Consider the following 25,055-nt stretch of genomic DNA (forward strand, 5'->3'; position numbering starts at 1 on the left):
GATTTGACATAAGGTTTGAACTGGTTGTCTTGGATAATAAAGAATTTTAATAATAAGAAAATTTAATTTAGGGAATTTGATAATAAGACACTTTATCAATTTTATTGATTGCTTCTATCTGGTAGAATTTTTATTTAGTCAACAATATGCCTTATAATCGCATTTTTTAAATTACATATAAATTCTAATTATTATTTTTTATTATTTTACTACCTAAGCACAGCTAGTTCAAATCTTAAAAAATATGCACCTAATATTTGCGTATAACACGAAAATTAAATCCAATCGTTGGAAATAGTGCAGGAAAAAATTATTCAGATCGTCGAGATTAGTAAATAATTATATTTTCGGTCATTTTTCTTCTGGTAACTAAATATATTTCAAGTTTTTTACTTCTCGTCTTCGACACTACATTTAGGAAAGATTCGTGTGTCTTAAAGAATACCGCAGTGTCTCGAGCGATTTGTCAATTTTTCCCAGAGTGTCGTGCTCCAAATTAATGACAAGACTTTCGGGAAAAACTCGAGCCGAATGAATTGGATCCGTGACGCGTGCATTCCGTTTCTCACGCGGCTCGAGGATCGACCCTTCGATACAATTAAAAGAAGGGTCCGCCCTGGACTATATGGTCCAGCCTACAACAACATCCTGTCGACCAGGATTGGACGAGGAAAGGTCCTTTGACATTGGTTCACAGCTGAATTCCTAGTCCATTATTAATACCCTGCTGTGTTTTCCGCTGACTCCGTTTCGATTTTCATGGCTGCTGCGTACGTAGGGTAAAAGGAATGTTTCGTGACGAAAATTTCTTCAGGCTGGACTTTAGAGAATTAAAAATTTCGAAAGTGAGAAGTTTCATTTAATGAAGAAAAGAAAGTTGAATGGTATAAAAGAGAAATTGTTTCCTTTACAAAGGACGATATTAAAGTAAGGATCCTCGTAAACGGTAAAAATATAGAAAATCTTTAGAATCGTAGGTTTGGAAGATTTACTATAGGAAGGAAGAACTCAGTGTTTATTCTATTAAATATCTTTTTTTCTTTTATTACCAAGAATCTTCTGAGGAATTCAATTTTATTACCAAGAACCTTTAATTTTATTACCAAGAATTCAATGAAATATTAAATGACATATATTTAATGAGATAAATATAACATTTCTAACAACATTATATGATAAAATATAAAATTTGATTTGAAAGAATTTTGTAATAGGTCGACAGAGGGATGAACTTAGAATCGAGCCCGTCACCCTCATTGGTAACATTAATTAGCCAAGGCAAAATTGTCAATTTCATCATGTTACGTAAGTAATAAGTTAGCCAGTAAATAAGCCCTGATAGATGCTTAAAACAAACCCTTAATTGAATTCACACTTAGTCACTCCGGTTCGTTCGAAAAACCGACGAGTCATCCGGCACTGATTTTTTCCCCTCTTCTGTTTGCCCGCTTGTTTCGACCAATTTTACCCCTGTATCGCGATTTCTGCCGATAAGTCTTGTTCCCATTGTTCCCAAACGAGCAAATTCTTCAGATATTTTCAGCTTAGGCACTGTAGTGTCTCAATTCATTAATTGGATCGATTTTTAACTTCACGCGTTATCGCAAAGGCACATAGGTTTTATAAAAAAGAAATAAAAATTATTTTATCGAGAAATGTGTGATGACGTAAAAAAACTGGATAAGACTAGAAATATTATGCAGGGAATTTAGCAATGGATCCAATTTTTCTTTTTATTATCGAAACGCAAGGGTGGTACACGCCTGACAGCTGTTACAATGTGATTTTGCGTATGTTGTATTCCAAAAGGCCTTATCGCAGCAGCTATTGCTCGGCCACGAGCTGTTACATTATTCATGTTTAATATCATCAAGTATTTCATCCCCCTGGACAAAAGGCAGCGAACCATCACTGACGGTGATGTTAATATCGCCAACATAGACGCCATGACGGTATCGCAATCGGAAAAGTATAGCTCTGATATTTAAGAAATTGATTCCAAATACATATATTTTGAAATATAAATAATACTTTGAAATGTGAAAAATTATTCGGAGACATGTCGAATGATATTTCAAAAATTATATACATAATTGCTGTCAAACGAAAAATTCTTTAGTCTTTCTAGCGAAATTCGTAAATATACATGCCTCTATTGCCATGAAAACACCGCAAATAAACCAAAAGAAATAACTTTGTTGTTAAGAAAACGCTTAATGTCCTGGCATATATTTTTCGAACAATATTAAAACAAATAATAATAAAGTTGCTTTCGAGAGAAGGTTCTTCGGTTTTTTCCCCTTTGTTTGCAATGATTAGCAAAATTCGCGGTCTTGCAATGATCGTGCAGTCTCGTGCTTTCTATTTATACCAAGTTTACAGGAAATGATTATTCACAGAATAGTAATTTACTCTGAAATCAGCAGGCATATTAAGAAGACAAATATGAAACGAATTATGTAGCTGCGATTAAGTTAGATACTGTTTAAATTACAGTATCACGTACAAGTGCATGCAGCGTTTTACATTTGCGTAACATACTGTTACTCAGAACTCTGGTAGCGCTTTAATTTACTTAATTGCCATCGTCTTTAAATAATCATTAGCACCTTCCACTTCATCATCCAATCGATAATCTCTGCCATCAGCTAATTATCACCCTCTCACTGTATTACTCGTACATATTACTCCTTAACGTAATGTTGCTAATAAGACAACCAAAGTTACAAAGGGTGATTCTTCGCTGAATTTCACAGTGTAATGTTATAACACGAGATGTATCGTATAATTTCACTTTTGTTATACGAGTTTAATTGATCACGAAAAATAATTATAGCTTCAAGTTCACTTAGATGTTTCGTGCTGAAAGTCCCCGTATTGACGTATTGCAACTAAGACATTGACAGAAATGTCAAGTTCGGATAATATTTAACATTTGAAGAAATGTTTCAATATGTAAGGGGAAAGTAACATAATCCAAGTTCATCTAACACGAATAATAAACACTTAAAACTTTTCCATAATTCTATGTGTAATTTGTAATTGATATTTAATTTATAATTTATAATTGATTGAAAAAAATAATCAGATATACATATTTATAGATTCGTTATTTGTAAATAAACAAACTGCCGCGAGATTAAAGAATGTAGCAAGTACTATAAACGAAAGATAGAAATTCAAAATGTAAAACGAATCCTTTGAAATTTCATCCCCTGATAATTTCAATTCACTTTCGTACTCCAAATTTGTTACTTTTATACTGAGATTAGTTTAGTAGAACAAAAGATTCCTAAGCAGAGGTTTATGTTGCTTACTAAATCTTAGAATGAATGTTACACTGTGAACATTATATATATTTTTACAAATTATATACATATTTTTGCAACTTTAAATGTATCATCAACAAATGCGTTATTCACTTATTTCTACCCACGTACGATCTCATCCTTTCAAAAGTCTCACTTTCCTCCATTTCACCAACCATCTTCATCCCCTATCAACAACGGTCGTCGCACACAAGTAACGCATGAGCGTCGCGAATCGCAACTCTGCAGAAACAGCCGAAGCTTTTAATCCGGGGTGTGCCGAAGAAAACGCGGAAATGGAGTCGGGGAGAAGAGGGCGCCGAGACCGGTAACACTGTCAGCGTCGCGGCGTCGCCAGGGACGCGTCGCCATCCCCATATCCCATCGGGCTCGTCTCCGTTCCCGCCACGCCGTCTCCCCCTTCCTTCACAAAAGGGGTTGATGGTGGCTCCGGATCATTCACGGCCGCCGAACGCCGACAATACGCCGGAAATTTCAACGAAACGCTCGCAGCCCCGCGTTGATTTCCGCGGGGAGTACTCTCGCCTGTCTCTGTCCTCGTTCCACCTGCCAGCACTCTCCGCTCTCGCCATCTTCGTCATCGTCGTTGGACGATGGCCACCCTGTGTCGAATCATCGTTCGATCCTGCTACCGAATTATTTTCGACAGTTCATTGGCTGGCGAAACCGATGGCGAGAGGAATACCAAAATGTTGTGTTTATTGTTCTCGGATTTTCGGACGATTGCTAGGCGTGAGGAAGAGGAGAGTTTGTCGAGTGGAATTGAATGGACGAATTACTTTGGCTACTTGCATTTACAGAAGATAGAGATTGTTGGTTTTTATATAGAATTTTTTAAGCAAATGAAGTTACAACGTAGACTTCAGAAAGAAATTCTTTTTACATGCAACCGTTAGAATATACATAAGTATGTAACATTTTTGAATAAATAAACTTGAAACGTGGATCTCTGGTACAGATCGTTTTAACAAATTTGAGTTCAGTCTATAGGATTGTTGATTTTTAATTATTTCTGCTAAGTTAATGAGTATCTAAATCGATTAATATTGGTGAGTTTGTTTAATAAGCAATGAAGCATTTGTTTAGAAAATTATTGGTGAACAATATGACGTAAATTTATTTTAGGAATCGGAATAAGAAACTAGCAAGTTATATTAAAACGTCATTCGTTTTAGAATGTACTAAATAGTCAGTGAATCTTAAATAAAATTTACACGAAGTAATTCCTCGTTTTTAGTACTGTATCGTATTTATATCTATCGGAATCCATTGGAGGAGCGCGATTATTAAGATCGACAGCAATCGGATATTGGAGATCGGGACAAGATACCGACTTAGATAAGCGGAGACGAGTCGATAGAGTCAAAGTCATCGTGGTTGGAACAGGCACTGAGTGATTTCTTCTTTCGTTCCCGCGACTTCTTCATTCCTTACGAATCCTTCCTTGGACAGGTTCATTCAACTAACACAAAACTTCATCGATTCTATTTTACAAAACAGAAAGATAAAATTCAATCGTGTATTATCGAATTCTGTAAAATTATTCGAAACTCGTTTTCACTTCATCCTATCCACGTGACCGCTCATCTATCAAACTGACCCGAAGAAGAAAATCTCGAAGTGACGTTGACTTTCAAAGTCGAAACCCAATCTATTTCACCGTACCCAATGATCCAATACGCATAGATCGCTCGCTTACACTTCTGACTCGTTTCCAAAATTATTCAAAGCATGTCCGCTCTTCGTCTCTCTCTCTCTTGACCGCTCGTCTTCCGCTCTCTGCGTGGATGCGCCAAAAGGAGAATCTCGGGGAGAAAAACGGCGAAAAACCAGCTGGAGGCAGCGGTTGGAAATAGCCGATGGATAATCAGCGGTGGCCCCGGAAGGGAGAAAGAGGTGGAAGAACTATGGAAGAAAGCTGGCAGCCAGTCAGATTGCAAGCAGCGAGAGAAAGAGAGAAAGGGGGCGAAGGAGAGTGGGGCAAAAAGAAAGTGAGAAGGAGAGACGCCAGTTGCGGCAGCGGCGGCAGCAGCAACGGCGGCAGCAACGTCAGCGGCAGCAGCAGCAGGGGTTGCTGAAAGAGAGAACGATACCCAGAGGGAAGAGAAAACGTGGTGGCCGTCCGAGCAGAGAGCGGAATCGACGATAGAGAAGGAGAACCCGGCGGAGTTTACGGGTTCGGCGGGCGGGCGGGGGGAGGGGGGGGGGAGGGGGGATGGAGAGAAGAGGGAAAAGAGAGGAGAGCGGTATACGGTGCATGGCTCTCTGTTGCGATCATTAATCACATTCTCGTGTCACGGCTAGCACCGCGCCGCCAGGGGTACCACAGTAAGGGTATACGCTAGTGGTATGAGACTACTAAAGGGAGGACCAGGATACTGCCGCTCTTCTGATCATGAACACCGTGGCTGCTTTCCTCTGCCAGGCCGCCGACCGACGCTACGATTACCGTTATCGTATCTTCTCCAGAAGACCTGCATCTGGAGTATCGTTGCAAACATGTCGTTGCAAAGCTAACGAGGTCACATGTTTTTATCCTCCTTTTGTAGGAAACGATTTGTTTTATCGCATATGTTTCGAGCATTTGTCAGACTATTTTGTATTTTTGCATTTTTCAGATGATTTAATAATTGGTGAATTGATCAGGGATCAAGTTTGATGGTTGTACAATTTTAGAGTTGTTGCTTTGTGAGGTACAGTCGTAGAAGTTTATTTATATTGCTAATGTTACGCGAGGGAATTTGTTAACACTAGTAAATTAAAATTTATGTTTCGTAAAATTATGCAAAAGGACATCATCTACTCTTCTGGACGTGTCACTAGATTTCTAATTTTTCTTTTCGATATCTCTATAAATTCTATTAATAGAGTAAAAAAATGTTTTATCTTTTTCCTGAATCTTTACTTACATTATCATTTCATTGTGTTGCGTACTGTAAAATGAAGTATAGAGAATAACACTAAACTAATGTCAATTTATAGATAACACTTGAAATTGACTCCGAAGGGAGTGTTATTATGGGCTTTAAATGGAAAGCTTAACAAGAATCAAGATAAGGAAACACGACTATCCATCCTCACCTCATTCAGGAAGCTCCTATCTCCTTTCTGAAGAGACTCCTACTTGATGGCGATGATTGACAACTTCTTGGGTTGGATTCAGATTACAAGAAGCCAATATCAGTCGGTATCAAAGCTATGAGTATTTGCCAGACTCTAGCGAAAATTATCGAAAATAGTTGGACATTGTACGTATATAAAATGAACGTAGTAAAATACAAATATAATAAATATAAATCTACATATATGTAATATGATACGTATAAAATTAAAACACGCCGCAATCACCGGTTATTATAATTATCAACATCGTTCGTATTTTCTAGGAAACTCGACAGTCAAATTTAGCAGTTTTTGCTCAAACTCCAAGGACTTTTCCTGTTGAACAGGCAAGCCTCTCTATCGTCAATTTGCGTACAAAGAGAAAGTGCCACCGGAAGAGGCGACGAGCGGATTTCCCATAGAAGCTTCCCTTTCGGGAAACTGGCACACGTCAGGAGGAAGGTCTGTGGATCCTTTCACCGATACCCTGAAAACAGCATAGACCGTGGGCATTGTTTCGCTTTTAACCCTTTTGACAACGCCTCAGAGCTTCTGTTAGAAGAGGACTTATCCGCGCATGCAAGATATTCTAATTGCCGTGACGAAACTAAGAAGTCGATAGAAAGAACTGTCGTTCCACCTTAACACGTGACCTTTTCTTCACGATTCTTCATTTTTCGTTTCGCCGTCAATGGCCTTCTGAACTGTCAAAATGGAAATTTAATCCTTTAATTAAATCCTGGCTTTCGAAGCGTCAGAGTGGAAACTTAATCCTTCGTGACAAAGTTAAAATGGAATAAAGTGTTAGATTATAATTAAAATAATATATTATATATAATAAATAGCTAGGTATTGGAATAAGGTGTTAGATTATAATTAAAATGGAATAAAGTGTTAGATTATAATTAAAATGGAATAAAGTGTTAGATTATAATTAAAATAATATATTATATATAATAAATAGCTAGATATTAATCGTGTTTCCAACAATGATGATCATTTTGCCAAAATATTTTGCCTATTAGCAAAAACAACACTTTCGAAATTTGAAAGCTGCCTGCCAACTTTGAATTTAAATTTAAATTTACATCACATTTCGAATTCAAATTGAAATTCAGATTTAGTGTCTTGACAGTTTGAACTTTGGACAATTAACCTCCGTTTTAGTTACACTATCCATCTCGTTAATATTCAAAACGTAATATTAAAATTCAACAGATTTTATTAAAAGTTACATTATGTACAAATTATTATTATTATATTATTAAATGCAGTCATTACATTTGTTTCAAATTGAAAGAAATTATGGTTAAACCATGTTGTAACAATTTAATACGACAAAGAAGGTGTACACTACATATATAATTAACATGATAGTATATTTGCATCTTTTATCAAAAAATTTTCAAATTCATAGTCAAACATATGAATCAAATATCTATTAATAAATAAGAATTCCAAGATTTTCGAACGTACACCGAACGAAATGCATCCTGAAAGAATTAAAAAACTACCCCATGTGGTTTCATAAACCATATGTCCAATTAGGCCAAGGCCTCTAAAGAAAGTGTATAATTATTATTGGCAGCGTTACAACGCGAAAATAGACCTGGAACAACGGCGAAAATTGCACGCGTGATTCCAGGTTCTACTTCTAATTAGTTACAGATAAATATCAGCTGGACGTCCGCAAATGGCGTGTTCCTGCAACTACGTCTCGAGAGCTCGTCAGTCAAATACGTCAGCGGATGTTATCGTGCCAGCGTAATAACCTTTGTGTCTAGGAACTATGATGCTCTCGAAACGTCAAAAGAAGAGAAACGCGATTTGGTGCAACGATATCTTCCTCCTCTAGCAATTCGAACGCCTTCGTTTGCTGGAGAACACTTGCTCGTCTTAACTATTTCCTGGTATTGATCCATTTAACATATTATATATAAATATATAAATCATTCAAGCATCTTTATGATTTTAAATGAAAATCAATCTTGTTCCAGCGAACATTCTGGAGAACATTCCTTGGAGTGCGTGAAACCATTTGTCTTATTGAAATCGAATTAAAAATTTGCCATGAGTAATCAAAATATAAAATGGACCTCTTCTGTAACAATATCCCGAATTGAGGATATTCAAAGGCAGGGAAAATTGATAATGCACTAAGCATTGTTTAATGAAAATATATCTTCAAAATTTACTTACAACTCGAAGATTAATCCCCTAGCACGCGCATGCATGACCATAATGAATAAATATAAAAGAAATATCAAAATAAATAGAAAACACCGAATCGTAAAAAGCGATCTGCAAGTAATTGGCTAAAATCGTAATTAAAAAAAAAAAAAAAAAGAAAATAGAAAAACACCAATTACCAAAGAGCAATCTACAAGTGCATAGCTACAATTAAATAATCTCCTATGATGAGCTGCGTAGCGCGTTTCAGGTCTACCGCGACGTAGATAAGGATCTCTTTTCCGACTAACCGGCGCATTAGATCGTCAAGAGGTGTGCCAGGTATCCAGGAAGCGTTGGAGAAGCATGTACCCGATACCACAGCCACATAAGATATTGTTCTCTCGATGAAATTAATAGTGGCCATAAGCCCCCGCCGCGTAGCATTAATCCTCGCGGTATTAGTGACACTCTGTGGAACGAGAGCGGGGGTTGGGAAGGGGTTGCGCGGACGGAACTCGAGAAGAGAGCTCGGCTGATTCTCAGCAGAAGGAGACACGAAGAGATTCGTGTTAGAAGGTTCTGAGCAACGACCGGGGGCAGGATATTACGTTCGCCGGTTGAAGCGGAAGAAAACGAACGAACGAACGAAGAAAAGGAAAAAAGATAGAAAGAAAGAAAGAAGAAGAAGAAGAAGAAGAAGAAGACAAGAGAAGGTGGTTGGGAAGGCACGGTTCGAAGAGACTCTTCAACTTGTCCACGAAAGGAAGATTTGTGCGACTCCTCGCCTCTTCGCTCCACCACTGCCACAACTACCACCCCTTTCGCTACACGGTTCGTGGATCTGAAATAAATGGTTATCGTGGATTACCCCCGGATGCTGACACGTCATAATGGCGGGGATTCGCCTTAACCCAGTGGCGTGTCATTGGAGAACGATATTTCTTCATCTGTCGGTCATTATCGCGCGATTAATGCCCGGCGACGTTACCAGGCTTCCGCGTCTCGTGAACGTCGCTCGAGGTGATCACCTTCTGGGAAATACACGGCAGGCTGAAGATAGGGACGTTTTCGGTTCGACTTTCGGACAGGTGAGTGCCATCTGATGACTTCGAATTGATTTGGCGCTTTGGCATTGGGAATTTTTGGTACTGTGACTGGTGTATTTTTTTCATTTTGACATGTTCATGCGTTAAGAAATTGAAGGATCTGTAGCAATAACGAAATTAACAGTTTTGTAATTATCCGGAGAGAAAAGAAGATGTCGACTTCTTAGAGGATAAAAATAGGAAATATTTTTTAAATTATTTTTCCGAAAATATAATCCGCTCTCCTTGCCATTCTCAGCGTTCTAACGGTCGATACCCACAAATATCCCACATTTCAGAGCTTCAATTATCAAACGATCGGTAGATTGAACGACACAACAAATGTTACGACTGGCAAGTATAAGAGAGAACGTTGCACTTTATTGCGAACACAGCGGCTGGCCATCGAATCGCAAAAAAAAGTACAAGATCCGGCTGACTCGGTCGTGGTAGATATGCATCCAACCTGTAAACGTTTTTTTCCGCCGCGAGTACAAAGGTTAACGTGCAACCCGGTAGTACCAGGAGAACGCCAGGGATCACGACAGCTGATGGGGACAGAGCTCGAGGGACGATCAATAATATAATACCCCGTCGCCCCGGGTACCACCATACTCTATCGTACCATCGAAACCTGGCCCGGCTTTCATGCGCTCCGATCCCCTTATCGTTCGTCTTTTCGTGAACGTATTTCGTATTTTTCCTTTTCTTTTTCTCCTTTTTTTTCAGGCCGACCATGAACGCATTTGTTGACACCCTTCTACGTCGTCGATGACGACGACGACAATGACAAGGAAGAGTCGCTTTAAAATTCACGGATACAAACGCTTTGAATCGCGATAAGGTGTGTATCGGGAATAATGGAAACACAGTGGGTCGGTTAATTGTCGAACCAAGAATTCTGGGAAGATTCTATTTTAACAACAGAAACTCATTTGATGAGAATTTCCAGGATGATACTTGAGAGTTTGTGTCAGGGAGTAACGTTAAGTGGTTAGAAAAGGGAATTTTCGTGTTCTTGGGTGCATAAGGTGTATATTGATGTAGTTTCAAGATTTTGAAAGTTGGTAACCTGCTCGTTTTAGCATGGTTTAGGGATAACTCAATTTTAAACTGTGCCGCCATCTAATGATTTTGGTACGTGTGATAATAGTTCTAGTGATTTTTATTGTTTGCCAAAAGGGAAGAAGAATCAGTGATAAATATGGAATTGATATTGATGTAATTGAGCTATGATCTTCATCTATGATTTAATTTTATAATTCTTTTTCGTATTGAAGAACTCTTAAGGATTTACCTTCTGCTGGTAACGCAGAGATCTTCTATTTATCTAGTGTTTTACAGATTTCTGTCGTATCAATGGGGAAAAGCATGGAAGTAGTTCGAAGAATTTACGCTAGAGGCGCAGAATATAGGAAGAAAGGTATGACGACCGATTTCGACATTACCAATTTTTATCAATATACAAAACTACATTTGAAATCGAAATTAATCACTGTTGAATAATCATCCAATATTTTAGAAACTATTTACACGTTATAAATTATTTAGAAACAGGTAAATAAAATAACTAGGACAATCTTCTTTTATTCCATATTTATTTATATACATTTACATTATACATATATTTAAAAACATGAAAAAAGATAAGATGATATATTATCTAAGATGTTCTATAGACTATATTCTATCTTATCTAACCTTAATACCTAAAAATAATTATACACCTAAGCTTGTCAACATCACAGCTTATACCAACGAATATACACTAATTAATAATAGAATATTTCATGTAACATCTAGGATGTACTGTCTAACGTCGCATAAGCTATGACTCAGTATCGCGCTTATTTTCTCGTTCGAACAGCTATGAATCGCTTGCGGGTGACATGTATGTAGCTGGCGACTTGTTTCTAAATCTAAGGTAATCTTCTCGTGAGATCGTTCAAAAGCACAGAACGCGTCGCCATGCATTGCAATCTAGAGTCGCGTGGCATGTCATCCGTAAGATACCTGTAGAGACGAGCTTCTGATATTTACAATTCTACAAAAGCCCGGATCTACAGGGTAGATCACGAATGTGCCTATCTTATGCCGCCGCACTTTTTTAAGGCCATTGTCTCCTCTAGGTAGAGAAATCTGCAACACAGAAGCTCAGTTTTTATTCGTACGTGGAAACCACGAGACAGAGGAATATAGAGTTAGCTTTAAACGCTCGTTTCCGATGGATCGTTGGGGATCGATAGCAAACACGATGTTTCCCATCGTTAAATTACGCTTTGGGCATTTTACACCGCGTCCAGTCATTAAATTACCATTCACTACCGCGGGAAGAATTATCCTCCAGTTTGAATACGAATCGAGCAACGGGTTGCAACAGCCGAGCGATAGTAATCGCGAATTAATTGCACGATACCGATTGCAAAGTGATCAAGCGTGCAACGACACCGAGCCGTACCGAGCATGACTGTATAAAGCCAGCGGGGATTAGAAATTTCGTCCTGGTCACCGTGTGTACGTGACGCCGGAAAACCTCCACTACTAAAATCGAACGTGACCTCGCATGCATATCCGGAATACGACTGAAGGAAGTCGTGAATTAATACTGTCCCTCCCCCCCCCCCCCCAGGACACGACAGTTGCGATTCTGAAATTTTTTCGATTAATTCTTTACTTTACCGGGATACGCTTTTGTTCGATGGATTATAAACTTGGTTCTATTGTATTATAAATTGTAGATGATGATCACGAACACGTTAATGTAGTGCAAACGTTAATCGACTAATAGAGGACCAATAGTCGTGTTTCCTCTTTCATTTACTTCCAACGACGTGAGACAAACAAAATGAAAAAAAGAGGTCACACGGTGTTGAATTCCGTGCGATTACGAGTAGAAGAAAAAGTGTGAATGCATGCCAGATGCCAGATTTCTCAACTCTGCGTGTCATCGATATATTTTGTAGAAAGGGAATGAAATTTCTGTTAATAAGAAATTGTGAATAATCGACGATTAATAATTACAAATTGAAGGACACGAGACATTGCATACTCGTGATCGTTCGCGCGAGCAACAGGCGGAGAAAACAGTGCTCGCATGCATCGCAGGTGTTCAACAAGCAAAGAAACAAGCACAACAAGCTAGAGGCCTAAAACGGCTCGATTTCACGAAATACCAACGAGTGACGATAACGCAGATGCGCGCGCGCGCGCGCGCGTACCAGCGCTCGCGGCTCCACGTTCGTAGAATCGAGGTCAAAGTATCGACATGCTGGGAATACGATTAGAAAAGTGAAACCGTAGACACGATCGCCATTCCAAACGTGAAACAAATTGTTAACGGATCTACGCACGTGCACGCGTGGCTCTTTACCAACCCCCACCAAGATTCACGTGACAAATAAAGTTCATGCAAAAGAAGCACACAAAATTGCAAAATTGCAAATCCTTAGAAATACCGAGCCAAAGAGAGTCCAAGTGACAATCATCATGCACACGTTCATCCCCCGACAATATCGTACATCGACATACACAAAGTAACAATTCTCACAGACATTAACGGACATAGACGGAGTAACTACAACAACCGGCGAGTAGACTCGGCCACGCAGACTTGCAAGAAAAAAAGGACGATTTCCTCAACTCACATCCCTTCGTTCAGCATCGCGCGTGCACATGCACATCCTGTGGACCCGCGCGTGCACGGGCTCTCATCTCACTGTGCCGCCTGTGCGTCACTCGCAGCCTCGGTTTCGGTCACCGATCGTCGCGCGGTTCGCGCGGTTTTCCCCAAGCGTGCGAAAGAGTCGCGCCGCGAGAGACGAAAGCGCGTAAGGGGCCAACGCCCTTCGAAACGAAACGCAACGGCCGACTGTCCTTTTTGGCCCCCGAAGCGGAGAAGGCATTCGGCGACAAGCCGCGAATCCTTGAGTCGCGGGGCGTCTCTCCCACGGCTGCCCGGCCGAAGCCAGGAGCATCCCCCGGATTCTGCGATGATTGGACCGCGCGCACCCTCTCCCCACTCGTGGCCAGGGGGATGCCACCGCACAGGACCGTGCCCGACCGACCAGGTGCCACTCGGCAAAACCCCCGAAATTTCGGGTATTGATATCGCATTATTCGACGCGCGCCCGACCTTCTTTTTTTCCCTCTCTCTCTCTCTCTCTTTCTCTTCTCTTTCCGTCAATGACGCGGATGTTCCACCGTGCGAGTGGAAACATTCGAGAGAGGGTGTGTGGATGCTTGCTGGGAAAAATGGGGTGGGATAATTTGTGGACGAGGAGGAGGAGGGGGAGAGGGGGAGGGGGAGGGCAGAGGTAATTGGCTTCGGGGAGATGATGGGTTGATTGTTGAGAGTAAAAGGGACAAATGAGCCCTGAAATGTAATGGATAATGCTTGGCTATGCTTCATTCGGTGAAGCATGAGAGGCGAAATTGAAATAAACGACATTTTAGGAGAGACTGAAGCAGTTTGTTTTGTAATCCGTGGTTAAATGTCTTGGGACGAGTGCTGCGTCTGTTGCGAAACTGGAAAGAATCAAATTATAGGTACGACAAGGAATCTGTAAACCGTTAATGCATTATAAAATTTCTTACCTTATAGATAGATACTGAATTGAGAAGTATCCTAAAACTTTTGAACGAGAGTGTACGTAGCTTTGAGTATTTGAGATACTTGAAGAGATATTTGAAGAAAATGTAAGTTTAGATATTTTATTGTTAGTGAATGATGTTAACTACGTTTTATTTGATGTCTACACTGTGTGAAAAATGGATGGTATTTAAAATAAATATTTTTTGATAAGCTAGAGAAAGATCTAGTTTTATGTATGTAATTAACTGAATATTCCAGATACTTTATCACGAATGGACCATGTTAATTACGTTTTACTTAATACAGTACTTGCAACATGTTTAATAAAATAGACTACGACCAGAGAAAAATATTATTTTCTGAAGAAAATATGTACGTTGGAGTCACTGGGTGCCACATGTATCGAGTAACACACGGTGTATTAGTGATTAGGTGTACGGAATTTCTCTTATGAAATTCTCGCGCTGAAATTCATGCATTATGTACGCGACGTGAGGGTGAAGGAAGTTTATGTGGTTCTGTATTCAGAGGAAGGGGCTCCGAACAATTTCATCGTTTATATGACGAATCGACGTCGGAGTACACTCGTATGTCATCGGCATTGCTAAACGATTGAGTATTTTGCGGCTCGTCTTTTATCAGCAGATTCCACTCTATTATTCTGTTTCCTCTGGAAACCCTGTAGCAACTTCATTAACACGTAAAACGTCGATTTCGATTTTCAACAATTTCTACTCCTGAACCGTGCATTTATAAATCCACAAGTAAAAGAAGAGGAATATTTATCGACATATGAAAATGCCTTTGTATCTGTAAATATTGGAATTACATGTTAAAATATATTCGGCTTTGCAACAGGATTAAAATCAATCGCAAACATCAAAATATGATCCTTACATGCGAGACGAGATATCATAAAGTGACGAATCTTAAACTTCAAAAATATACAAAAAAAAGCACAACAAAATCGAACGTTTCGTAGATTGACACGTGTAATTTATCCTCTCTTGAAATTCTCGAAACGATTCTATGAAACTGAAGGCGGCATTGAAGAAAGAATCGAGGGAAAGGAAAGAACAGAAGTGACGAAGAAGCTGGAGGAAATGGAAAAAACGTCGGGAAACATAGAGCATAAGGAATTTTCCCGAAAGTTGTGCAGTAGCGTAATCGCGAATGGATACAGCCCTGAGGTCGTTCCAGCTCGGCCGAAATCGTGCAGTCTCGGCCTCGAATCCCTGTCAACCGGATCACCGACTAGAGAGAGAGGGTAAAAGGCAGGGGCCACCCTTCGTCTCATCATCTTTTCGCGCTCATAGCCGGGCATATCTGCTTGGAGCCAGGCCTGTGCTCTCCTCTTCTCGGAGGAATCGCCTGGAAAAGTTCCGTTTTCCCTCGACCTACCGTCTCCCTCTCCCTCCCTCCCGGCCCCTCTTCTGTCGCCACCCTGCCACCCCCTTCTCTCTCACTGACACAAAGTTCTCCCAATAACGCAGCCTGCCTCCGTTCCTTCTCCGTTCTGGAGCGACGTATTGATCGTCTCTCCGCTCTCCTGAAGCAACGCGCCGAGGAGCCTGACATCCGCGGAGGGAAAACGAAGAATGGGAGAGAACGTGTCTACAGAGAAAGAGAGAGTGATGAGAAGAGAGGGGGGGGGGGGGATTGTCCTGGCGAAACTGGCTCTGTACAGGCGTATCTTTGCCGAAATTGCCATCGGGGCAGGGAAAGAAAGAAAGAAGAAAAAAGAAAATAGAGAACCGACACGGGGGAATGGAAACGGTCACGTCGTCGAGTGGTACGCGTGCAAAAAAGACTGAGGCCATCTGATGGTCCGAGAGCGAGTTCACGGAGAGGATGGAATTTAAGATTTGATTAAAGTCGAGAGATTATGGCACAATGTTTGGGTTAGGTTGCAGGCTGGTTTGAAAGAAATTACAATCTGAATTTGTTATTAATTACTCGGTATTATTGGTTTGCTAGGAGTTATAATAATTTAATAGATAGATCGTGGATAGATCTGGGAATTTATCACGTAATCTGATTTTATTACTAGAGTAGATTTACGACAGAGCTGAAGAAACAGAAATTAAACAGAGATTCTCGTTTGTACTTACAAAGAATTTTGGTTTTGATTTTCAGCATACTTCTTTGTACGAGTTTGAGTAGTATCCCATCTTTTAACGTTTGAAAATATTAAATCACCGAAATGGCGAAATGTAAGAATTAAAAATTGTACATATATATAAGGAACGGACGTAAAGAATCAAACTTTCTTCGAAGATCAATTCTTTCGAGTAACGTGGTACACAGTACGAAAAAATACGAAAGGATCACCGAAACGTTGTACGATTTTGGCAAAGTAATTTCCAACAATCGATATCCATCATGAACTTAAACTCTTTTATCGGATGATCACCATTAACCTCGTAATTAATACTGACTACCTTCCATAAATCACTTTCGCGCGCTTTTCCATCATCGTGCCCACTCGAATGAAAATAAAAATTCAATCCCCGCGCGGGAACAACCGATACCATGTACCTGTACTGTCGATAGACAGCGCGGACTGTCACAAATATTCGACGGACGGTGAAAAACAAGTGGTCGGGAACAGGAAAGCCGATAAGCCTTGGGACGACTTAACTCGATAAATTGGCGACGTGTCGTTCGCGACGGCGTAACTTCATCCTCGTATCATACGTCACTCAACCAACATTCTGCCTGTCGTCCTCTACTCACGTGCGATGCGTCTTCCCCAAGTTTACCCACGTATCGTTGCTTACGAGCCTCCGTGACGAACTTCTCTCTCTCTCTCTCTCTCTCTTTCTCTCTCTAACTTCCTCCTTGCACACCGGAAACGTAGAAGACACATTCTTTCAGCTTCGCATTGTCCCATCGCATTTGGCGAAGAGAGAAATGTCTCCTGAAACATGACGAGTAAATCATGTTCTCTTAATTCTTTGTCAAGCTGAAGTTAATTGGCTAATAATTAACATTCAATATTTGATATTTAATATTTTATATCTATAGTATATAGGCATGGATTGTGATTTTGCTACGATAGAAATTGAACTCAATATTTTGTTTGATTATTAAACACAGATTACGTATTATTACGATTTCTCTGTATAAAAGTATTGAAAGTAAATATTAACGAATTAAAAGTTATTAGTTTGACAAGGATTTTCCATTACGTTTAATAATTAATATTGTAAGAATTTCTTAACAAGCTTAACGAAATTCTAAAATTCGCGTTAAATGAATGAAATTTATACAGAATACACGGAAGATGAATTGAATTTGTGAACGCAATCAGGTCACCATTAAACACACAAAACATAGAAGAATTAGACAGAAGAATTCCCTAAACGTGAGAATCATTTTAATTTAAACACATGTTTAAAAAACCGTGAGAAGAAAATTTACACAGATTACTCGTTCACGTGTGTCTACGTTCGAAATAAAATCGGAGGAGTAACCAAGCAATTTTCGGCGGCCATGTTTCAACGAGAAGCCGGCGAAGATACGTTGGAGAGGAGGCACTGGATGCATTATACATTAACGCAGCTCGGCTGAAATTACGATCGGTTTATGGCCAACAAAAATATGTAGAATATAGAACGAACGCAGGAAGCACGGGGAAAATGTGGCCCGACCGACGTCTCCTGTTCCCAGACGTCGTTTACGACCGGCCTGTATCCCTGGTTAACGCACCGACTACATATTTATTGATTAATTCACGCCAGCTCATCAGGATACAGCGCAATTTCGACGTGGCCGACAAATAACGGAGGATCGTCAGCAAAATGAAAACCTCGGGAACGAAGATCGAGCGCGTCTGTTCTGTTCGAGAGATGTGAAATTCGTTTTGCTTCGAACGTGTCTCGTTGTCAATGATTGAAGAAAAATGTAGGATAACAATGGACGTTGGATTTAACACATATATAGAATTTTACAGTTTTGTTTTACGAATTATTCAAGTTCTACAGTTGCTCAACAAATGCACTATTTACAAAAGTTATATCGCGTCTAATACAGGACATAGGATTTTGGAATTTTTTTTTATTAATTAATTCATATCCGAATTAAATTAGCAAAGATGTGGAGTATTAAAATTATGCAGCGAAGAAGTATTAATAAAATTGTAATAATGCAGATAAATTTTTTAATACAGACGAAGAATTGATGCAGATGGAGAAGATTAAAATTTTATTTTAAAAAATCAAACTCAATAAAGAGCACGTAGAGTAAGTTGAGATTATTTGCGTGGAAGAGCTAAAAAATCCTTTTAGACGAAACGTATCAAAAAAATATATCTCGAAATAAAAATTTACCTGTTGTCAAAAATTTTCTCTCTACCCAAAGATTTTCTTCTCTCGGAAGATCTCGAAATCATCCGTTTTGAAGCTTTTCTGAAAAGACTCTGGGCGCCAGACTGGTGGGCGAACGCACATCGAATTCCATTTTCTGGCACGAAGATATCTTCGAATTTGATCGACGATTACATGGATGTAGGAAGAGGGAACGACGTCCACGCTATTTCCGCCGATCTTTGCTCAGAGACGCGATGCTTGGAAGAGGTGCTGTCTTCGACTGGCATCGGGTATCGTATATCGTGGAATGCTTGAAGAAGGAAGGAACGTCCGGGCTGCGTGTCTTGAATAATAAATCCCGATCGCCGGTCGATTTCCTTTTTCATACACCGGCCAACACCGCGATTCGCATTCGTGGCTCGCCACCTTTTTGAATCTCGGATCGAGTGCGCCATAAAAGAATCGGGCTCGCTTCCCGTCGCGTCGCCTCACTCCTTCGCGATCGATGGATCCGTTCTTCAATGGATTATGTCATCGATGATATTCGAATCCACTGTAAACTCTCTCCTTCCGATCGACGATCAGAAGGTAATTCTGGAAATTTTAGAAAACACGCTGTTAAATTATTCATTTGGGTAGTTGGGATTAATTAATGTGTCGGTGGAGAATCAGTTAGTGTACGAGTTTCTCAAGAAACTGATCCACTTTATTTTTCATTTGTTTATTTTCGAAATTAAGAAATTTATTTATAATGGAAAGAAAATGACACAAGTAATGGTGAAACATAATGTACATAGCATCATTACTTTCCTGCTGTTTTCAATATGATTCGTCATATCCTCTACAAATTAAATTAGTTTTGATTTAAATTCAGCGTCGAGAAAGGGACAAAGAAACTTTTAAATTCCACGGAAGAAATTTTGTCGAACAAAAGCTTAAATCTACGCTTAGAAGAAAGAAGTAAGAGAGAGGAGAAGAGAGATTGGAAGAACACTTCCACGTTGAAAATTCGCCTGAGACCTCCGTAATAGATGTACTGGTCGTTTTGAAACGCGCGGTATCCAGGCCGAAAAAGAAGAAATCGAGCACTCGGCCGATAATTCAACGGGGAGCAAACAAATTGCGCGCGGGCAGCTTCGAATAAAACACAAGTCGGTTGCAGCGGAAGCTTAAACGACTAGGCTAATGTTATTGAAATGAAGCCGAAAGCCCCACGGTTGGGCGGGTTAGAATTTCTCTCGCTGACAAGGAATCGCGATGCCGCCCTCTTCTGGGCAAAATTCAGTCTTCCTGGCCGTTCTCCCCGGTTTGAAAAATACCCTCCGCCGCGAATTCAATTGCACTGCCGAAAGCGTGGATTATACTAACTGCGCCCTGTTTAACCGCGTCGATGTTTTCATTCGAAGATTCGGAAGACGCTGATCGACGAACATTACAATGATTCAGAGCGCGAGTGATTTATTATTGAATTTAAATATCTACTAACTAATTAAGTTCAAGTATATTAAATTTCGTATAGTTTATCGAGGCAGGGGTGTAAAAATTATGGGAATGAAACGTAATTGTAAAAGAAAATAATAATTCAGTAATTCTTACTAAAGAGTTACTTGTGTCGTTAAATCAATATCTTGTAAGATGATTAAACAAATGTAAAACGATTAAACTAAATATAAAATGCTCACAATTCAGAAAAGAAAGAACTCTAAATATATTGCAAATGTTTCCGGACTCGTAATCGTACTTGTTGCACGGTCGAGTTTTGACAAGTGTTCGAATAACGAGAGTGTATGATTATATCAGATAAACTCCTCAAAACTCTGCAGCGAAACATCATCTTTCGTACAAATATAGTAGATATGTGCCAATATCAATATCAAATAATATCACCAAATTCTATATATTATTGTAATATCGTAGATCATTATCGTAGGTCGTTATTAAATTATAATTTGTAGTTGTAGTTCTTATATCTTTAGTCAATTATACTAGATGGCCTATAACATTTGCTGATCGTAGGAATGCATGAAAGGAAAGAAAGTATAAATGTGGTGTGGCGCGTTTTTCTTTTTGAAAAAAGGAGAAAGTCGAGCGAGTGGAAAAACAGAGTCGATTTGAGTTGTGAAAAAGCGTCGATTGAGTCGTGAAAAAAAAGTTAATTATAAAGAGTTTATTTGAGTTACGACCGCGTGTGTTAGCTGTTAATCCGAGTTCATTGTTTGATATTATCTATTGTTTAATCACCAGCATTGTTATTAAATATATATTTATATTTAATTTCTACATTATAAAGAGAAAAATTTCCAAAGACCATTTGAAACGACGAAAACCGCAAAAAAAAGGAAACAAGCTCAAAGAACTCAAAGAAATCAAATTCAAATTCAAACCAGCTCCCGTCAAGTTCAGGTCTCGATATCGAGTATTTTTCCCGCTCGCAGCTGACCAGTTAATCGGAATTTTCGCGAGCGAGCGGCCGCGCGGCCAGTTGCATTAAGCGGGACCATAAATCATGGTCGTGCAGAAGAATGGAGGGAAGTTGGAATCTGAGTGACGTCTAGTCAGAGAGCTCCTTGTCGTCGCGTACCTAGTGTCCAAGCATTCGCGAACGGTCACGAAGAGGAGAATGAGGGAGGTTCAGAGGGAACGCGGAGGGTTCCAACCTCGAAGGACGTTGACGTGGGTCCCGCGGGCATTTTTGCGGACCAAAGGTTCACCCTATCTCGAATCCAACGTAACAGGGGATTCCGCTTTCCCGCCGTTCTCCCTATTCCATCCTTTTGTCCTCCATTTTTCCCTGTTTCCCCCGTACGTTCTCACCGGAGTGACGCTCGCGTCCCTTATTTCGCGGCCTCGATTCGAGGACCTAATATCGCGCGACGCACGTCGAGATGGAAAGCGCAGAATTGTTGATGGACGACGATTTGAAACGTACAAAGAGAGAGGACGAGAGTAGAAGATGTGAATATCGTGAATTTCATATTTAAAGATGTCGTATGAAAAATGCAGAGATCTGAAAAATTTATAATTTGATAATTTGATTCGTTGAAAAATTCGTTGATAATCTCGAGAATTTGGAAACTAGGCACACGAGGAATTAAAAAATTTAATATTCAACGAGTTAAAAAAATCCATAAACTGAATTATTGAACAATTTACAGTGTCAACAGTTTAAAATTTAAATTCCTCTAGTCTCCTCTTCTATTTATTACGAGTAACAATGCAAACGTAAACGAAACAATTTCTCCGAAAGTAATCTCAAAAACGTAAAAAATCGCAAATCCGAAGAAGAGAGACTCACACAGCGGAAGGTTCATTTCCACCCTTGGAAAAGTATTTCCGTCGACGAAATGATCTCGTACAGACGTCGGAAGAGCAACAATATTGAGGCTCGATAATGCTGGCTGGGAGACGCGGAGATGTTACGAAAGAAGACGATCATTTGTCAGAGTGAAGTGGACGCGAAACGCGAAATCGTTATCGCGTCGCTTTCTCTCCTGGTAATCTATCGCGTGTTCTTCGACGGAAAGAGAATCTCTGCCGAAAACGAAACTGACAATACGAATTCGCGCGTCAGCCGGGAAAGATTTCCGAAAGGTGATGAATCTTTTACTGGGCGTGTCTCTCGTCACGTTCGTCACATCTCTCGCCCTGTCAGATCTACTCTTACTCTACAAATATCGAGAGAAACCGTGGCTTTCTTATTTTCGTCAATAATTTGACGAGCTCTCGACTTCTCGACGATACTCAATCGAGATTTTCCGTTTGATAGGACGGTTGTTTATAAATCAATGCGATTTACAAGCGATGCGATCTTGCAGCTTGTTTATACCGAGTTCGAAACTAATTTAATAAAGGCTATTCACGCGGAAAGTTTGAGAGAGCGTGGGTAGCGTGCGATTTTAATTAAAAAACTGGATGTTCGTCCTGGGACGAAGAGCGGGAGGGGGGGGGGTGGAAGCAGCGCCGAGAGAAGGGAGAATATCTGTTTCGCCACACCGTTGCCAGATCTCGTGATGTTTCAGATTAAAGCGAGTAATAATTTTTTGACAATTAACCACCGTGACGATCATCGAAATTTCTTGACTAAAGTTCGTCCAACGATCTAGATTAGAAGTAGAAACGAAATAAGTGATCTTCGTCTATTTCAACCTATCAATCGGAAGCTTGATATCGAATGTTTAAATTAGATACGCGCACATACGATCAGCGAATCAAACTAGTCAGCATGATAATCTTCAAATTCTTGATCGAAACTCTTCGAGAGAGAGAGAGAGAGAGAGAGAGAGAGAGAGAGAGAGAGAAATAGATCAGACTGCAAAGTGCATTTTATCATTTCAATTAGACATCGAATATTTAAATTCGAGAATTCGTAAACATCGGAGAACCAATCAGCGCGATCAATGAATCAACCTATAATTACTAGAATCTCAAGATAGTACGCAGAATGAAAAATAGAGCCGGTACGTTCAACACGCCACTCCATCACCAACGAATTCATTTATCCATCAGGCAACCGGTTAAAGAGACAAACAGAAACCGCGACGTGTATGCGTGTGTTAAACGCCGCTGTTAAAAAATAACTTCATCAAACAACCTCTAGGTACAAAGGGTGGGGGGGGGGGGGAGTGGGGAGAAGAAAAAAGAAAGAGAAAATGACAAATCTGCGGCATGACGAAAGGCAATGAAAAAAAACCAGATTAATTTCATGCGCCGGGCTAAGCTTCCGCGATCGTTCGATTTTCGACAAGCATCCCAGGATCGCCGAGTGCGGGCGGTGCACTCTCCGTCACCGACAAATTCATTTATCGTAGCCCCGGTTGCAAAAAAAGGATAAATAAAAACCGTGATATATCTCGTACACATCTAACCACTCCCTGTTATTTACATATTCTTTACATATCCGGACGCACGTGTATGAGATTCACGTAGGCGGCACGTAGCCGGTGTCTCCGTGTCCGTGCGTTTATATACACGCATACGCACACGATGTGCAAATATGTATACAGGCAAAGTGTACGTACACGAATAGATGTGTACATGTGAGAGGTACACGAATACGGGAAAGGTAGGTAGCTCTCTGTAAGTAGCTAAGCAGAAAGTGGTACATAGGTATAGGCGGAGACGAGGGGTTGGCAGGCAGTCCAAAGCATCGAAAGGGGGTTGGAACGTGGTGGCAGTTGGTGGAAAAAGGGGGAAGGGGAAGTTGCGATTCCATCTGCCAGCCTGTCATTCTGATACTACGTAGAATGTCGGCTGTTGGCGGAGACGATCAATACATTGCAATCTATATAAAATGGCTGCAGTATCTGGAGCGTCGTGAATAAAACGTGGCCCGTTCTCTCTCCCCGCTGCTTCTCTTTCGCTCCCGCTACCTCTTTTCGCTTCGTCGTCATCGAAACGAAAACCTGCTCCCACTATACGTTGTCTTGGAAATCGAGCGCCTTTTTTTAGGAGGGGGCGAAGAATAGAACTCCCGAGAGAAATGTAATCTTGGGATACTTTCTTTTTTTTTTTTTTTTTTNTTTTTTTTTTTCTTGCATTTGAATTCTGAGGAGTGGGTAAAAATATGTGGGATTGTAAACTTCGTTCAATTTCAGATACGAGAATTTAAGAGACAGGTTATCGTGTCGTGACACAAGTAACGATTGGAAATTTCATTTATAAAATTGAGAAAGAATATAATAAATGACTCCCGATGGTGTGTAGTAGTTTTAGAAAATAAATGAGTAAAGTAGATAGGAAATCTTTGAGGAGGAATTTTGACAGGAACTGTACAGAGATGTAACCTTCCATTTAAAGGGGAGGCAGCATCCCTTCTCGTGGATGTCTAAATTCAGGGTTGCACAAACGCGAGGAGATATAAATCAATCGTGAAAAAAGTAATCGGCCGTTGCAGAGGACAATTGTTAAGATGAAAAATGTATAATCATTGAGGTGAAATGTACGAAATACATATATTAATACGTTTGTTACGAAAAGGCGTAGAAAAAAGGAAATACACGATGTGAATCAACAATGTGGCTCCACCTCGGAGATTCTTGGCGATTTAGCATCGTTCGAGAGGTCACCGATAGGTGGTGTCAGCTACATTATTTGCCTGTTTCACTTGGCGATTTTAGTAGAATGAAAAATTGATATCAATTTCGTTTAAATGGGAACGATTTGACTCTATCGTTTGACTATTTTGAAAAATGCTGATACCGAAATAATCTGTTACTATTTGAATGCCTTACACTTTCGTAATCCGTAAAAAATGTTTCGCTAGTTTTGCTAGTTAATTTCACTGGCATAGAGTGATTAAAATCTATACGCGCAGGCCTATTAAATTCATCATTTATCTAACAATTTCGTGGAAACGAGACCATAATTAATCGGTCGCAGTAAAATCCCCTTTTAATTTTCAGGAAAATTAAAAGTGTTCCAATCAGTATGTGTCATCGATCAAACATTTACGCCATTATTAAGGGAA

General features: G+C 39.9%; 1 long non-coding RNA gene across 1 annotated transcript; it reads right to left on the minus strand.

The window, feature by feature from the left end:
- Positions 1-11,367: 11,367 nt before the first annotated feature.
- LOC122531632 lies at positions 11,368-18,856 on the minus strand. Its single transcript, XR_006307410.1, has 3 exons — positions 18,611-18,856; positions 17,016-17,199; positions 11,368-11,827 (listed from the first exon to the last, which is right to left on the minus strand). It is a non-coding gene; the product is annotated as an uncharacterized LOC122531632 (long non-coding RNA).
- Between the last annotated feature and the right edge of the window lie 6,199 nt (positions 18,857-25,055).

This window comes from Frieseomelitta varia, unplaced genomic scaffold (assembly GCF_011392965.1).
Source record: "Frieseomelitta varia isolate USP_RPSP 00005682 unplaced genomic scaffold, Fvar_1.2 scaffold_10, whole genome shotgun sequence".
Classification (NCBI taxonomy): domain Eukaryota; kingdom Metazoa; phylum Arthropoda; class Insecta; order Hymenoptera; family Apidae; genus Frieseomelitta; species Frieseomelitta varia.